General features: G+C 36.9%; 1 pseudogene; it reads left to right on the forward strand.

Moving 5' to 3' along the window:
* The first annotated feature begins 477 nt into the window (after nucleotides 1-477).
* The window catches only part of LOC107013396, a 29,946-nt pseudogene continuing 11,896 nt past the window's right edge, over nucleotides 478-18,527 (forward strand).

The raw sequence follows: 18,527 nt of genomic DNA on the forward strand, positions 1-18,527 counted from the left end.
ATCAATACATTGAGAGGTGGAGATTGAATAAAAATCAATGCGCAATATATACTTTATTGTATCAACAATGTACATATCCAATATATAGTTATACATCACTTATACAAGAGTCTATATTATTTGTCCAATATCAATATATTATATATACATACAATTATTTTATTAAAAACAATTTTTGTTACCTGTATCACTAAATTTAAACTATTTTTCATGTGAATAAATACTTGACTATACTTTTATTTTAGATAAAATTACTTCTATTTTATATTTATGATTTTTTTAGCAAAAATGTTAAAAAAATTGTACACGTGTCAAGTGTGAGTTACTTGAGAATTGAGATTTTATGCACCAAATAAATGTCAAAACGCCTTCACACCAAATACCCCTATATTCACTTTGCTATCAAAATTGTTGTTCCCCACTCTTTCCCTTAACGACGCCAATCTCGCTCTTCTCGGAATCTCCGGCAATTCAACAATGGACGGCGAACAACAGAGAATTTTGATAGACAATGAGAAGGTGCAGGTTCTTCCTTTTCCTCTTTTGCCCCCTCTGTTTTACCTTCAATTGTTTAGTGAATTGAATGATTTTTCTACTCAATTGAAAATGCTCATTCTTTCAATCTAGTTTCAGGATAAGATTTCTAAATCATAAAAATACTTAATTAATGCTAATGGGCACCGATAAAGCTGTGCATGTTCTCTGATAGAATTCTTCATCAATTTAGATGTTCCTTTGGTTGGTAGTTTATGATATGTGAGAATCTAGGGTTTAGTTAGAGATTTTTATGATATCCAACTGCATCAATATATATCATGGTTAGGTAGAAAGGAGGATGTTATGATCTAGTAGAAATGGAAATTTTACAAAGCAAGAGAGGGTGGGCGATGTGAAATGCTTTTTCTTTAATAGAAAGGTTGTCATAAAATCCACAAGTTTTTCTCACTAGGGGTATATCGACCCTCAAGTTCCATTTGGTCATTTTTCCTAATTTTAGTTTTCTCACCAACTGATTAATCCAAACTAGCTCGCGAGTTGCTGCAACCATTGCTCGATATGGTACTCCTCTTCACTTGATTGAGCAACCACACTTTGCATCTTACACTTCTAGGATACCAAATTAACTCCTCCTAAAACACAATATGAAAACTTGGAACGTCTATCAGAGGGTGATCTTGCCCAATCAACGTGTATATATCCAATGATATGCTTATGACCTCGATCATCAAAGAGTAGTCATATACCTGAAACTCACTTTATATATCACAAAATACGAACAACTGTATCACAATATTATTAGAGGGGAAGTCATAAACTTTCTTGCAAGACTCACAAGAAAAGGATGTCAGATCTAGTCACTATAATTCAACTTACTCACTAGCCATCTATAAATTCAAAAATCACAGAATGGCTTCCCCTGTCGTGGCAGTATATTAGCATTGGGATCCATAGGAGTGTCAATAGTTCTGCATCACATCATTATTGTCTCCTCAAGAATGTCTAAGGCACACATGCAATGCGACATAACAATACTTAATCTGGACTGAGCAACCTCAATACCTAAAAAATACTTTAGTTTGCTAAGGTCTTCAGTTTGGAAATACTGAAAGAAATTTTACTTCAAATTAGTGATACTATCCTAATCATTGCCGGTGATAATGATAACGTCAACTTGGACCAACAAATAAATATATACAGATTAGATGCAATCTATTGATAAAACATTGAGTGATCAACTTCACCACGAGTCATGCCAAACTCTGAAATTACTTACTGAACTCCCCAAATCTATCTCAAGAAGACTTTCAAACCTTAGACTTTAGAGTGGCCTGCATAATCGACATATAAGGATACTGGATTCCCCCCGCCAATAAAAATCATGTGGTAAAGCATCATTATTGTCCAATTGATGAAGAGGTCAATAACGAATGAAAACCATACATAGAAAAAGACAGATATATGCTATTTTAGATCGAGATGAGAAATTATCATTCTAATCCAACCCAAATATCTATGTATATCCTTTGGCAAAAGTGAAATTAGAAAACTTAGATTTGTCGAGAATAGTGCAGTGGTCACCAAAAAGTAATCAAAATTTGGTATTAAATGTATGAATTGTCTTGAAATCACGAGTCAAGTCGCCCGAAAACTAGCTGGAACAGGCTTACGCATTGGCGTTTGGTACTATCGTGGTTGCTAGAATCCTAGATCTAGCCTCGCGTGAGGTATTTGCGACCAATGACGTTGGTTGATCTTAGGTTGCTGGACCCTGTGTGTAACACCCCGTAACCAAAACAGACCAAAAATTAGTTTTTCAGAAAAATCTATAGGTGCTACCAACGGTGGCATCGAAGGACCGTAGCCTGAACCCTGGTCCATCCTGCACAACCGTCGCTGGGATCAGAAACTCCCAAAAATTTTAGCCTAGAAAAATTGGTTAAGTCTTGGACGACGGATGGACTTACGGTCCGTTGGTCAAACGATGGTCCGTAGTCCGTGACCGTCGATCAAGACTCCCTTCAACCACTCTCTAACAAGAGCTATGGATGACCAACATGGTTCGTAGGTGGACCTACGGTCCGTAGGTGGAAAATTTGCAGCCAGTAAAGGGGAAATGCAGTTGGGTCAACTTAAAATGATCATAACTCTTAGCACAAAATGAATTAGGTCTCCCATGACCTACCCACACATAGATAATTGAATTATATTTCCATAGCCACCAACCTTGCTAAAATCATACTTCCGAGTAAAACGTTATGCCCATTTTAGTAAAGGCCTGTCGAACAGGCCCTCACGACGAACCCAACGATAAGGTGTCGGGCGCACGACGGACCGTCAGTCCTGGCCGTCGTGACGCTCAACAAAAACCTTTCCAGGGGTCTTTTTGACCTTTCTCACTCCGTTTAAACCCTAAGTTACGTCGTTTTGACCCAAAATCTTCAGATTTTAGTCAGTTTAAGCCTAGAAACATAATTAAAACATATCCAAGTCAAATAATTAAATTAAAACTTAGAAAATTAGAAGCAAGAGAGGAGAAAAAAGCTCAAGAACCCTAGTTGAAGAATGCCACAAGCTCCAGCACTTCCAGCCCTGAAACTTAAGTATTTTTCCGTGGACTTCATCACTAGCCCATTGGGTCCTTAGTTTCAGTCAGTTCTTGATTCTCTTATCATGATTAAACCTAGGGTTTCTAGAACTTTGATATAAGTTCATGAATTTATTAAATATATGTTCCAAATCAGATTATCATGTTATTACTCAGATTATCGCATGAATTTCAGAACCCTAGCTTTGTAATTCTTTAGTTCTTGAATTACACATGCTAGGTCATATATTTCAGACACTTCAAATATACATGCCTCAGTTATAAATGCATAATTAGCAGATTAATTGTTGCATTCTCAATTTGCCTGTTCAGTCTCAAGCTCTCTAGTATTTATAGAAATTCAGATTTACTCAGTTAATTTACAGAATTCATTAGGATTAGAATAATACCGAGTTGGACTAGGGTTTAGCGTACCCAATAGTCCCAGAACTACTAGCCGAGTAGGTTGTAAGTCCCCTCTATGGGCAATCAGTTTAGTGATCACGCCAGCATGCCTTTATACTTTTGGCAGGGTATATTGGGTCCTCTCGATGGGGCGTATACATCGGACTCCACATTTAGCTCATGTGGTTTTATTATCGATTATTAGTAGCTCCCACAGTTCAATTAGACTCTCTGCATTGACCAATTATCAGTATATTTAGTATTCAGTTTCAACATGTTATAAATTGGTCATTTCATCCAATTAGCTCATAAATAGCACTTCACGTTCAGATTATTATACTTGTTTTTGTGCTCGTTTAGTTATGTTTTATTTTAGCTGTACTCTATCCTACATGCTCAGTACCTTTCAAGTACTGACGCATACGTGCGCTACATCTTCTCGTGATGTAGGTTTAGGTTCTCAACATCCAGATCACGCATAGATCGATTTCCCAATCTCCAGTTCATCAGATTCAGTGGTGAGTCCTCATTCTCCGAGGAAAACAATCATTTGTTTCATTTCAGACTTTAGTCATTTAGTTTCAGTTTTTGCTAGATTTAGATGGGGCTTTCCCAGTATTTCTAGTCTAGTTTAAAGGCTAATTTCAGACATAGTTAGATTCATCTTAGTATTGAGTTAATATTTCTTTTGTATTAAACTCATCAATCTTCATGTATATCAGTTTGAGCATATGGCTATTCCCCATCTTTTCATTATAAATTATGATTTAGCTTCCGCAATAGTTTATTATCTTTAGTATGCTCATGATCATGCCAACAGGGTTAGCTTGGGATCACTTGTGGTCCTAGGTTCCGTGTCCGCGTCTCGGGGGTATCTCGAGGCATGACATTATGGTGGTGTTGGATTTCGCACAATACCAAAAAAAACCTAGATAGTTGTGAGTAGTCACTGGAATATGTACGCTGATGGCTGATTTTGCTTGAATGATGCACAATGATACTATTTTTTGAAAAGTGGTGGAAAGAGGTTGACATGCCCGCATTTTGTGTTGATCTCGTTGGAGTTGCCTTTCTTCAAGATAGCTAATATTGCATACTCCAATTGTGTTTGCAAAAATTATTTAGTGAGTATTAATTAGGTCTTCCATATGGAAATTTTGCCGCTAGTGCATTATATGTTTGGTTTTCTCTTGGACAATGATGTTATGTAGGGCTGTAATGTAGATTGTCATTGTAGAGAGAGTTGTAATGGGTAGACCAGCCACTGGTGGTGGCTTGCTACTGGTGGGCATGGCCATATCAACTATTCTGGAGATTAGGGTCACAATGGTAGGATTTCTCTTGGAGAGTATTTTAAGTGTAAGGTATGAGACTGTTTAAACCCTTTGGGTGACCCAGCGGTTTGGGCTTGGGAATTCCATATTGGAGGGCTCATGTTCGAAAATCCTTGCCCGAGAAAGCAAGGGGTTTGCCTTGTGGGTCGAGTTTGTCGCACCGGGCTTGCCTAGTGCGGGTTACCTCTCATGTGTGGTTTGCAATCTATTGCATAGGAGCGGGCTTTTAACTGTGCGCATTCAAAGGGTAGCGGCTGGGGGTTTTCCTTGTAATAAAAAAAATATAGTTTGAGACTGTTGAACTAAATCATTTCATCTAAGCCGAAACACTGAACCTAACTCTAAAACCTATATCTTAACGTAGTTTCACTCAAGATAGTGTCAATTTATAAGCAGATTCAACTTTCATGCAATGTCTTTGCATTTGATGTAACAAATCTTCATAATACGACCTAATTTAATTCTTCACATCACACTTCCTCAGAGAATCTGCTTGTGGCACCCATTTTGTCAAAGTAATGCATGACTTTTTTCTCTCTAAAAACAATAATATCCATCCCTTTGCAGCTCCGCTTTACCAATTTTTATTTCACATCTACAAACTTAAGGGACTTAGCTTCAAAGAACTTCCATTAGTTGAACTGTATTAGAACTAGTACATGAAATTGTCAAGTTTGTTTTCCATTGCCCCGTAGTTGTCGCACGTTCTAAATTTGCTAAAGATGTGGGTTGTTCGATTAAGTATCAGCTTTGGCCTCTTTCCATCTATGTAGTATATTTCCAAAAGAAAATTTGGCATCCTGTTGTGGAAATCTGAATGTTCAACCTTCATTTGTATTATCAGAAGGAAAGTATATTTTATGTTCCTCCTTAATGAAACAAAGATAAAAAAAATGGCATGTATGATTTGCGCATTAGTATTACTTGTTCACTGCATATGTGGTGTGCACTCTAGGACCTTATACTAGACACTTGTTGAACTTTTTCTTAAAAAGGAACTCTAACAAACTGATGTTTTTACATTACTTTTCCAGCTACAAATCGTTCCTAAGGCACCACTTATGCATGATCCATCGATCAATCAAGGAGGTCAGGTTAGTTCCTTTAATTTTGCTGGCAATCAGGATATAATGCAAAATGGAACTGCTAAGGCTGTTAGCTGCCATTCCAAGGTGGTTATGATTTTCAAAGATATCTGCCTAGTTTATTTTATTTTATCATTCCTGGATGCAATGCATTATACACAATAGTCTTGATGATAGGTATAGAAATATCTATTAGCGTCCTTTATTTGAGATGATAATGGACATAATAATATATTGTATGGATCAATATTCACTACTGCGTCATTTAATTACTGCAAAAACTTGAGGATGTAATTAAGGAGACTAGTCTTCAAATTAAACCCCATGATGATAAAATCAAATTCTTAGAGGGTCGGAAGAACATGTTGGATGATTCAATTTTGGATTTAGAAGGTATTGTGTCCTTCTTTTCAAGTTAATTAGGTGTGCTATAAAATGCTTGTGCAATAATTAAAATGCTTTTACGGTCTTTATGGGAGAGAAACAATCAACCATTGTAAGATTGTCATATAAATGGGAGTCTTTCACATTTCAAGTAAATACGGATTTCATGATTGCCTGTAGTGCAGAATATCAACCATCAGCTTGTTTCAGTGAGCTTAATATATGGTTCATGGGTTTAGTGTTGTGTATTGCCTATTTAAAAGTATTCAGTGTAGACTATAGTATTTACTTTAACCTTTTTTCTTTCCGTTTTGTCATATGCCTTTTCACTGTTTCTCAATTTTAATGCCTTGTGCTTGTGAGGTATTGTAGATGCTCTCTCCAAGAGTTATTCAGCAAGTGAAACTGGTTCTGAAAATAAGGAATCTTCCAATGGGCAGAATGAGGAGGAGACCATTGAACAAATCTTAAGTTTTGATAAATCTGCAGCAGCCATCCGTGTCCAGCTACAAAAGCATACTAGAGCTCATATTCCTTTATGAAGGATATAATAGGAATTGTTGCTTTGCTTGGGAAGGTTGACGACGATAATTTCACTAGGTTAGTTACATATAGCATCTAGTTGGAGCTTCATAGAGTTGGAGCTTCAATTGGGAGACCTTTGGATGAACGATATCTTGTAATCTGTCTTGAGAACTTAAGGTTTGAGGTTATGATGATCTCATCTTGCAAATGCATCTCATATTCTTTACCACTTCTTTACTCTCTTATTTTTTCATTTTTGGGTTATCATTTTAGACCATACAATGGTGAGTTTATTGCTGGTGACCCTCAGAGGAGGTTGTCCATAAAGAAGCCAAGTCACCTCAACGAGGAAACTCCTCCTGGTTTTCTTGGTTTTGCTGTCAATATGATCAATATTGACCGTCCGAACTTATATTCTGTTACAAGCACTGGTCATGTCCTGAGAGAGACCCTCTTCTGTGGACTCTTCTCACAGTTGCAAGTATACAAAACAAGGGCAGACATGATGCAAGCACTAAGGGTGGTAGCGGAACCGGGACTGTCTAGTACCGGTCCCGTTCCGCTAGTCACGATATGGACCGTAGGGACGGGGTCTGGGACGGAAATCAGAATTTATCGGTTAATCCCGGTTCCGGTCCGGTTCGCCAAATTAATTGTTTTTTTAATTTTTTGAAATGTGAACGTTGGAGAGCCGTTGGGTAACGTCTAGTGGGACCACCAACGACTCTTTGCCCCTTTTTACTCCATATCACACCCCCTACCCCCCTAAATTTTTTAATACTCCAAACTTTAAAAAACCTACATTTTAACCCTTTTTATTTCCTATAAATACCCCTAAACTTTCATTCTTTTCACTCACAAATTCACAAAATCATCCTCTATTCTCTCAACTCTCTACTCGCTAGTCTCTACTCTCTAATATCTTAAAATTGTTGAAATCCCGATATTGGTCTTTGGAAATTGGATTTAGAGCTTCAAAATTCAACTCTCCATTTTCCACTTTCGGCGGTCATACACGTCTACTTTTTTAAGTAGATGTTCGGTACATTCATTCCAACTTACAATTACATCTCATTTTTTGTAATAATTATTTATTTATTTTGTGATTAATTATTTGTTTGCATTACATTTTCGTATTTTATATAATTTACTCACTTTTAATATTTGAATATGGATTCCGGTAAAAAAAGCATAGTTGAGCGCTTAAAAAATATGACAAACTTTAGATCCACCAATAATAAAAAAACCGTTAGTTGTTCTAAATCTACAAGTAAAAAATCTACTATAGTAAGAATGAATACGGATAATTATACACATGTTAATGATACTGTTATTGATATTGATAGTAATTCTGGATTAGATCCTTATCATGAACATTTACAAAGAAGTTTTGGTAATTTTGATGATGATTTTTCTCAAGATGATGAATATAATAATGTTGATGATTATGCTGATATGCCTAACTTTGATGATGATGATAATGAAATGAGCCACCTATGGCTACTAGTACTCGTAATCTGTCTCCCAGTCTCGCTCCTAGTCCCGCTCCCTTTCGTTGTCCTGCTTCCATTCCCCCGTACATCCTAGGCCTAAGGTAGAACGTGCTAAAAAATCAGTTGAGTGACAATTTTTGACACAAAATGAAGATAAAACACAAGCTATTTGAAATAAATGTGGACATATATTGAATCATAAAACTGTTGGAAAAAAGGTGGGACGGGACATTTGAGTAATCATTAAATGTCATGTTCTAAAATGTTTTTGCATGCTTAAGCGGTAGCCGAAGCTAAAAGAATGGTACCCCCCTTCCTGAAACTGTAGGAGTAGGCGACTCTAATATGGTCCAAACACAATTAAATCCTTCTAATGTTTCTGGCTCTAGCTCTAGTTTAACACTGTCATATAGTAGAGAAAAAGATCTTGAAGAATTAGCTAAAATAATTGTTGTTATGAGTTTGCCATTTAGTTTTGCTGAAAAACCCAAATTCATATATTATATTCAAATTGTTTATAATCCACATTTGAAAGTTTTTGCTAGAAATACAATTAAAAAGGTAGTATTTGATTATCAAGCACAATATTTTCAATATCTTTGTTGTTTATTTCATTATAATAATTGAAAAATAGCTATTACTTTTGATATAGGCCATAATGTAAATAGTAATGATTATTTGACTGTTATTGCACATTGGATTGATGAAAATTGGAGTATGCAAAAAAGAATTTTAGGTTATAAATGTTGTCAGATGCAAAAAATTGGTTGTTATATAGCTCAAACCATTTTAGATATTTTAGAAAGCTATGAAATTTGTGATAAAATAAAATAGTATCACCTTAGATAATTCTGCAAATAATACAGTTGTTGTTCAAATGCTAAAACCTTCTCTTTGCCCTGTTTATGGTGATGATTATCATATTAGGTGTGCTGCACACATATATAATTTGATTGTTAGAATGATATACAAATATATGATGGCGGTTGCACGAAATTTGAAAATGCATGTCATTTTATAAGTCTAGGCGTAGAGATTTTCAAAATCGTTGTTTTGAATATAATGTTCCACCTAAAAAAATTCCAAAAATAGTGTCTAGTAGATGGAATTCTTTATATGAAATGCTTGCAGTCGCTTAGAATATAGAAAAAACTTACAAATGGTTTGGAATTCTCATAATCTAGATATGTTATATAGACTTGATGATAGTGATTGGTATGACATACATGAAATCATAGATTTCCTAAGAGTGTTTTATTTAACTCCCAAAAGAATATTTGCACTTTATCATCCATCCATTTGCACTGTTTTACCTGATATTTGTATGATTTCTTCTAAATTTTATAAATTTAAAAATAAATCAAAATTCGAACAAACTATTAAAAAAATGATTGAAAAATTTTAAAAATATTTTGTTCCTATTTCTCAAATTTATCTAACCGCTTGTTTGTTAAAACTTCATTACAAAGATGTAGCTGCATCTAAGGCAGTTGATAAAATATATTTTAACTTGGATATTGATAGTTAAAAAGATGAAATACCTAGTTGTCAAGGAGTTAAAGATAGTATAAAAATTGAAGCTAGAAAATTGTATGACTTATATAATTCTAATATAAACGTATCAAATGATCAAGAACCTGAAAGTTCTAGAAGTAGACATAATGAAGATAATATTAATGATTATTTAGATTCTTTTCTTGAACTTACTCACAATAATAGAAATGATTTTTGATGCATATCTTAATCAAAATACAGAACCTACTGACGATGTTTTAGCATGGTGGAGAAATCGCGGCAAAGGATTTCCAAAACTTCAATTGATGGCTCGAGATGTATTATCTATTCAATCATCTTCAGTAGCTTTGGAAGACATTTTTAATGCAGCAAGATTTCAAATTGGAGATCATAGTCATTCACTAGCAGCAGATAGCTTGGAGATATCAGTATTATTTAGAGATTGATTTAATGTTGAGAGAAGAAATTTGGGTCGTGAATCACTACCGACCAAATTTCAAAGTGACATTGATGAAATATTGCAAGATTATAATGATGATGACATTGAAGCAATGGGAAATTTATCTATTCAACCAATTCCCGATCATGTTACTAGAAAAATGTTAAATGATTTAAGAAAAGATCTCTATAGTAGCAGCGACTATTAAATTTAAATGTTTAATTGTCTATTAGTATGAGTATGATATTTCGAGAACTATTTTAAACAGAACCCTTCCTAGAAGGTGGCTATGTAGATTAGATCTTTTAATACTCTACTAATATTTTTGTAGATCAAATTGTACTATAAAATTAATATTAATAAAGGCCTAGGCTATTCACCTTAATTTTTTTTATTATTGTCTTTAATTAATTTTTATTATTGTGAAATTTAAACTTTTATCATCTCAAAGTTTGAGTTTTACATTTTCAAACTTTTAAAGTTTGAATTTTAAATTTTCAAACATTTAAAGTTTGAAATTTAAATTTTCAAACTTTTAAAGTTTGAATTTTTTATTTTCAAACTTTTAAAGTTAAAATTTTAAACTAGAAATATAAAAATATAAATTTATATTCAAAGTTTCAAACAAATATTTAAATTATATTTTTATAATTTGAAAGTTTGAATTTTACAAACTTTCAAACTTTAAACTTTAAAGTTTTACAAACTTTCAAACTTTGAAGTTTAAAAAGTTTAAATAATTAACTTTTAAAGTTTGAAAAGTATAATTTTTTAAATTTAAAACAATAAAAGTTTTAACATTTAATTGATTTTAATATATTTTTTAATTATCATGCCCAGTCCTGGATTCTGGTCCGGTTCCGTACCGGCACTAGCGGACCGGGACGGGTACATGTATAATTGACCGGATCTACCGGTACCGGTCCGTCCCGGTTCCGATACGGTTCCAGGTGTTGGTTCCCGGTTCCGTGCCCGTTCCGATTAATATCGGTCCGGCAGTCCCTATTTCGGTTCCACTACCCCCATAGCAGGCACTATCTTTTATAACTGATGGAGCCATATCATTGGACGGTGGGATCAGAAAGAGTCCTGGTATATTTTCCTTAGGCAAAAAGATAAAGAGGTTTGTCTTGATTAGTGCGATTATTATATTCATAAATTTTTCTTTCTTCATAGTTCAACTTGTTTGTGAAGATTGCCGATTAAGTTGTGCTTTTTTGAGTATCAAGTAATATACTTCATCTCTAACTGTGCGCCTGAACTGGGTAGCTGGTGTTATTTTGTGACCATGTTGCTTTACCTTTGTGGAGTTCAGTATTTCGAGCTTTCACAAACTTCCTCTGTCGATCTGTATAGAATGGTGCATGAAAGCATGTTCTTCCATTTCTTTCACGAACTTCCCCTGCAGGTAGCCTTTCCTACATTTGTTTGTAATGCTTTTTTTTTTTCAAAATGATTAACAAACCATTGGCATATTTATTCAATCATTATTCTAAGAGGGGGGGGGGAGAGAAAAGAGTCAACACATTATAGAAGTTAATTAGGAAAGATAATCTATAATACAATTTCTTGGGATAAAAGTTTTCAGTATTTTTCACGTTCAAAGTCTACGACTCATTTTAGATTTACCTCAATCACTTCTGGTAACTACTTATATCTTAATCTCACTGTCTCGTACGACTTATTTTTAATCCTATTCCTATGTTTATATATTATATATATTTGAGATTGTATGTTTATATATTAGATTTATTAAAATTCACTTTATTTTTCTTGTAATGATTTTACTGTATCATTATCTTCTCCACTTTCCCAAGGTAGGGGTATGTCTGAGTGCATACCACCCTCCCAGACTCCACTTGTGGGATTGCAGTGAATATGTTGTTTGTTTTTATTTCACTACTGAATCATTTGAATTCTTTCTTTCTCGTGTATATTTTTGTTGTTATGAATGCAAATAGTGAGGTGGACACCAACGTGGCTGAACCGATGGTGCTATGTTATGAATGAAAACAACAAAGTGGACGCTAACGTGGCTAAACCAATCATGCCATCTAGGCACAAAAAACGAGTTAAGAGGAGACCAAAAAGCTTAACTGATTTTGAATGAAAGGTGGGGTAAAACGTGTGAAGGAATCTGTGAGCACGTGGGCATTATGCATCTAATTATAAAACAAGAGATAGTAGGAGCACAAAGTAGGGTTTTATTGTTATGGTAATTTTCTGAGTCTCTCATCCCCATTTCTTAGAAATCTGAGCGTCGCATCCCCCTTCTTCTCTATTTTATATTTCGGTCTTTGTTTGTTGCTTTCAGTCATTACATTCTCTACTTTACGTTCCATTGTAATTCAATGATAGTTCAAAATAATAAATATAGTACTTGAGACTTTGTTACTATTACATTGGTGCTTTCATTCTTGCGTGTCTAATGGCGGACCAACACTTGAAGGGTACCGACGACATATCCCTTGCCCGGAAAATTACAGATCTGCGCTCCTCTATACAACAATTGGTAGCTTCCATGGCTACCTTATTTCAGCCTACTCGTGTCCCTGCAGTGGATCTAGATCGTTATCGTGAGCCGACGCAGTGGGTGAACCTCCCAGAACCACCGCCATCACCTCCAACTCTTCGCCACAAGCTAGCACCGGTGGACTTGGGGCGTTTCTATGGAATTAATCCAGAGTCTTTGATCTTCCAAGCAGAATGATATTTTGATTTTTATCGCATTGTTGATGACCATAAATTGTCCTTGGCTTAGTTCTATCTCGATGGTGATGCTCTCGAATGGTATTGCGGTTGTATCGCAATAAGCAGTTGATTGATTGGGACCAATTTGCTGAGAAATTGGTTCATCGATTTCGAAAATGGGAGTTAGAAGAACTAGAGGTTCGTTTGGCTAACATACAACAGATTACAGCAGTGGCAGAATATCAGAGCAGGTTTGAAGCTCTCACCAATGAAACTGCTCCCATTGGTGAGCACTGGTTGGTACATTTTTGGATTTCTGGGCTCCGACCCAAAATTAAATCAGCAGTGGTGGCTCATGAGCCTACAAAACTAGATCGAGCTGTGTCTCTGGCTCTTGTTCATGAATAACGGTTAAGCTCTAAGAAAGGGTCAAAACGACCTACCTTTGCTAGAACAAATCCGATTCTACCCAATCCTACTCCGATGCACCACTCGTCCAAACCTTTCTCATCGACATTAGTCCCTGTTGCACCACCACGTGTACCCCCGAATCACATACCCTTCAAACGTCTATCTCCTGTTGAATTACAGAGTCGCCGTGACAGAGGCTTATGCTACAATTGCTATTGCTTACTGAAGATTCGTAGTCACCTTCGGAGTGGCCTGAATCATTTGAATCTGATGGAGTTTTGGCCGAAGACTTGCAACTCTTGGAGGTACAAGATCATTCTTCTATTTCTTATCAAGCTTTGTTTTGTGCAGATTTACCGACTACTTTACGTTTTACTGGCGTTGTTAATGGTTCTAAAATTCAAATCCTTGTAGATGGGGGTAGTTCACATAATTTTGTACAAGCAAGGGCAGTCAAATACTTGCACATGGTGGTTGATTCCATTCCTAGTTTTACTGTGGTAATTGGAAGTGGCCAACATTTGTGTTGTGACGAGGTTGCGCGTGGAGTTCCTTTGCATATTCAGGGGTATGATTTGCCTATGGATCTGTATGTTTTATATATTCATGGAGCGTATGTGGTTTTGGGTGTCTCGTGGTTAGGAACCTTTGGACCCGTTGTCACTAACTATGCAACACGCATCTCCGAATTCTCTTTGAATGGTTCTCTTGTTCGTTGGGTGAGGAACTCCCCTACTGAGATGCAACTAGTACAACTCTATAGTTTGCGACGTTTGGCCACCACAAATTGCATTGCTTCTTTTTATTGCTTGACGGTAACTAATACTGGGAACAAAACCCTCATCGATGAACCTTCTCTATTAACGCCTCTATTGGACTCCTTTGGTGATGTTGTCCAGAAGCCCCGTGGCTTACCACTTGTGCTAATAGTACGAAAGAAGGATGGTACATGGTGCTATTGTGTGGATTACCGAGCTTTGAATTCCATTACAATACATGATCGTTTTCCTATTCCTGCCATTGATGAATTATTTGATGAACTTCATGGCGCAAACTCTTTTTCAAAGCTTGACTTACTGTTTGGATACCATCATATTCGTGTCAAGCCTAATGACATTACAAAAACAGTTTTCTGAATTCATGAGGGGCACTATGAGTTCCTGGTAATGCCCTTTGGGTTATCCAATGCACCTTCCACTTTCCAGGGTACTATGAATGAGATATTCTGGTCGTGTCTTTGACGTTTTGTATTGGTTTTTTTCGATGACATCCTTCTCTATAGTACAAATTGGAAATCTCATTTGGAGCATCTCACCACTGTCCTAGAGCTTCTCTCTCAACAATTGGTCGCTAAAAAGAGTAAATATTTATTTGGCCAAATGACCATTGATTATTTAGGGCATGTGATTTCTAACAAAGGTCTTGCTGTGGATCCTGGTAAAATCATAGCGATCCAACGATGGCCAGTACCTAAGTCGGTGAAGGATGTTTGGGGTTTTTTAGGGCACACTAGTTATTATCGGCGTTTCATTCATCACTATGCTAGTGTGACCTTTGACTGATTCGCTACAAAAGGATTTATTTCACTGGACTAAATTAACTCAGGAAACTTTTGAGACACTTAAGAAGAAATTGAGCAGTACACTCGTCTTAAACCTTCCGGATTTCACTCAAGAGTTTCAGGTGGAAACGGATGCTTCAAGGCAAGGCATAGGGGCTGTTTTGTCCCAACGGGGTCATCCCATTGCGTACTTTAGTCAAAAGTTGAGCCGTAGAATGCAGAGAGCATCAACTTATCATCGTGAAATGTTTGCTATTACTCAGGCAGTGAGCAAATGGAGGCAGTACCTTTAGGGGCGATGATTCACCTAACTCACCGATCAGCAATCAAGAATTTGACCACCCAGACCATCCAAACACCGGAGCAGTAAAAATGGCTTACCAAGTTGGTAGGGTATGATTTTTGCATATTGTATAAACCGGGAAAGCAAAATCAGGTGGCCGATGCTTTATCAAGCCAACCAGATTCTAGTTTTTTGTCTCTTTCTACTCAAACGTTTGACTTGGAACATGAGCTAAAGGCTTCGAATCAATAACATCCAGATCTCTTAGCCATTCAACAAGCTCTCACTACACAGTCCTCTGACCGTCACGACGGTTGTGCAGGACGGACCGTCGAGTATGACGGTCCGTCGTAGATCTCCGTCAAAGGACACTTAGAAAAAGTAGGAGACCCTTAGAATAAAGGTCTCTGACAATCCGAACGGTTGTGCAGGACGGACCGTCGTGGGAATGACGATCCATCGCATGTATCCGTTGGTGGGCACTTGGAGAAAACGTACAGTGGGATGTTGGAACAGACCCTATGACGGTCTGTCGTGGATACAACGGACCGTCATCGGGGTCTCGTTCTATCATTCAGTGACAGAACTGGGGATGCCACAATCATCCCATATGACTCACATTGAATACTTAGTGATAACCTATATTTTTCTAACCCAAATACCTAGTAAACTAGCAATGCTAAAGCACCTATTTCTAGTGTTTTAACAAGGAGATTTTGAGGATTCTCAACCTAGGTCAGACAAAATTTGGATCAAAGAATGAAGACCCATCAATAAGAAATAGGCTAATACTAATTGATAAACAAAAATGCAATGTAAATGGGTAGAAATCAGACACACATACCTGAGAATTTGAGAAAAACAAGCAAGGGAGGTACTTGGTGATCAAGAACAGAACCATAACAATGACTCCGACCAGTAGAAAGGAGATATCCGGAATTGGGGAATTTGGGGAAGCGATCGGTTGATAGAGAAGGGAGGTAGGAAGTTGGAAGTTTACAAGGGAGGGAAATGGGAGAAAGAGGGAAGGAAATGGGTGAAATTAAGGGGTAGGATTTTTAAATGTTACCAATTTTTCAAATTACCCCCAACCGGGTCGGGTCGGGTATGCTCATTAATGACGCAATGAGACCCCGACTACGGTCTGTCATTTGTTCCATCACGTGTGCCATAGTTTTGGAAATAATTGAAAGACGTACCTGGCACGACGGATTCATGCGACGGTCCGTCGCATGCGTGACGGTCCGTCGATGTGTCCATCAGTGAGTGTTGCAGTGTGATTTTCTGCAGAATTTCCTGGTGATGTGCCTGCAAATTTAAAACCCATTAGTAGTTAATGCTACCATTACTAGAAAGAAAACTATACATATTGGGTTGCCTCCAAACAAGCGCCTGATTTAACGTCGCGGCACGACTGAGGACACTTTATTACTCAGCCTTCATCAAGATGGTATGCCTCGATCACTTCATTCGCCGATTCAGCATGCCCAAAATAGGGTTTTATTCGTTCTCCATATACCTTAAACCGCACACCCTCCTTGGTTTCTAACTCAACTGCTCCATGAGGGAATAGTTGGGTAATCAAGTAAGGGCCGAATCCCCAACCATAAACTCGTGTTTTTCAATTTTTAGGTCATCGTGCTTCTTCATATTTTTTTTGTAGGATATAGCAGATACCAATTGGAGCTCACCACTCTGCCTCATGGACCTACTAATGTTGAAGGTCGCTTCTTCATTGTTCAACCAAAATTTAATCTGCCCCTTTTTTCGTATCAACTAAGGCTCTACCCTTAGCAAGGAATGACCTCCCAAGAATAATAGGCACTTCTAAATCGACTTCACAATCAAGAATAACAAAATATGCCAGAAATATGAATGACTCCTCTTTTACTAGCACATAGTGGAGTATCCCTATAGGCCTTTTCCAGGAGATTTTCTCCAACTTTTCGGCAATCTCAGCATAAGGACACTCCCCATAAGAACCACCCAGTATAGTATCCAACACCCCTTTATTATTATCATCCTGTCCCCGATAGAAGTATTCCTTTAGTGACTCATCATCTATGCGGTGATTGGGGACGCTTCTAAAAAATGAGGTGAATCTATCCCAAGAACTACTAATTGACTCTCCTAGTAGTGCTACAAAGTTGTTCACTCTGTCTTTGTGGTTTAGTTTCTTAGAGACCGAGTAGTAACGTGCTAAGAAACGTCCCTTAGTTGGTTCCAAGTGAATATTGAGTTATAAGGGAGCTCAGTGAACCAAATTGCAACCTCTCCCTCAGTGAGAGAGGAAACACTCTTAGCCCTGTTACATCCAAATCCAAATCAGGCCTCCCTACTTAGCTTTTACATATGGGCATGTGGATCCTCAGAAGGTAGCCCTGAAAACAAACCTCTGGTAGTGAGCATTTGCATCAGGCTTCTAGTTACCACAAAGGTGTGCCTGGTGGTAGAGGGGGCAAGACAAGTGGCCCATCGGAGTCTGCTATATTGTCATAGCCTCTGTAGTATTTTGAGGACGCGGAGCGGGATTTTGTCCCCTCTGTTGGTTTTCACTCGGAGTATCGGGTAATAACAGACCACGAACATCAACCGAATCTGGGATGTTCTGGTTTGGATCATCATCATTAATACCCAAGTTTCCATTCATGTTGCATAGTGTACGCTCTAATTCGTGATCGTAGGGAAACAAGGATTCTCTTCCTCTCCGTGTATTTGGCATACAAGAAAGATAGTTCTGCAAGAATCAAAAACAATAAACAACGTAAAATCAAGAAAATATTGACTAAACTTTAGTAATAAGTTTAAGTTAATCTAAAAGCTACTTTCCCCGGCAGCGGCACCAAAATTTGATACGCTCAAACTTACTTCTCAAATAAGAAGTAAAGCGGTCGTATCAAGTAAAGAACCCAACTAATGAGGTTAGGATCGTTCCCACGAGGAAAATAGTTCAGACTTAACTTCAATCTATTATTACTATTATTTAGTCAATTATTTCCTTAGAAAACAAAGACAATAAAAGGGGTTTTTTTTTATTTCTAATTGATTGAAAATAACTAGCTAAATTAAAGTAGACAACTAACAGATTCAAATGTTGGAGTTTAATCAATTAATAAAAGTAACTAGGGCTTACGTGTTCCCCACAGGTTCCTAATATGATAATTTTAACTATAACAATTCTTTGCTAGTATCTTGCATGCAAAGTGATAAGTTATGTATTTCTAACTCCTTAGTCCGGCATCTAGAAAATTTCACTCCGCTCCTTGGTCCGGCTACGTGTGTTGCTATACTAACCCTTACCTTGACCTCATATTAA

Source organism: Solanum pennellii, chromosome 3 (genome assembly GCF_001406875.1).
Source record: "Solanum pennellii chromosome 3, SPENNV200".
Classification (NCBI taxonomy): domain Eukaryota; kingdom Viridiplantae; phylum Streptophyta; class Magnoliopsida; order Solanales; family Solanaceae; genus Solanum; species Solanum pennellii.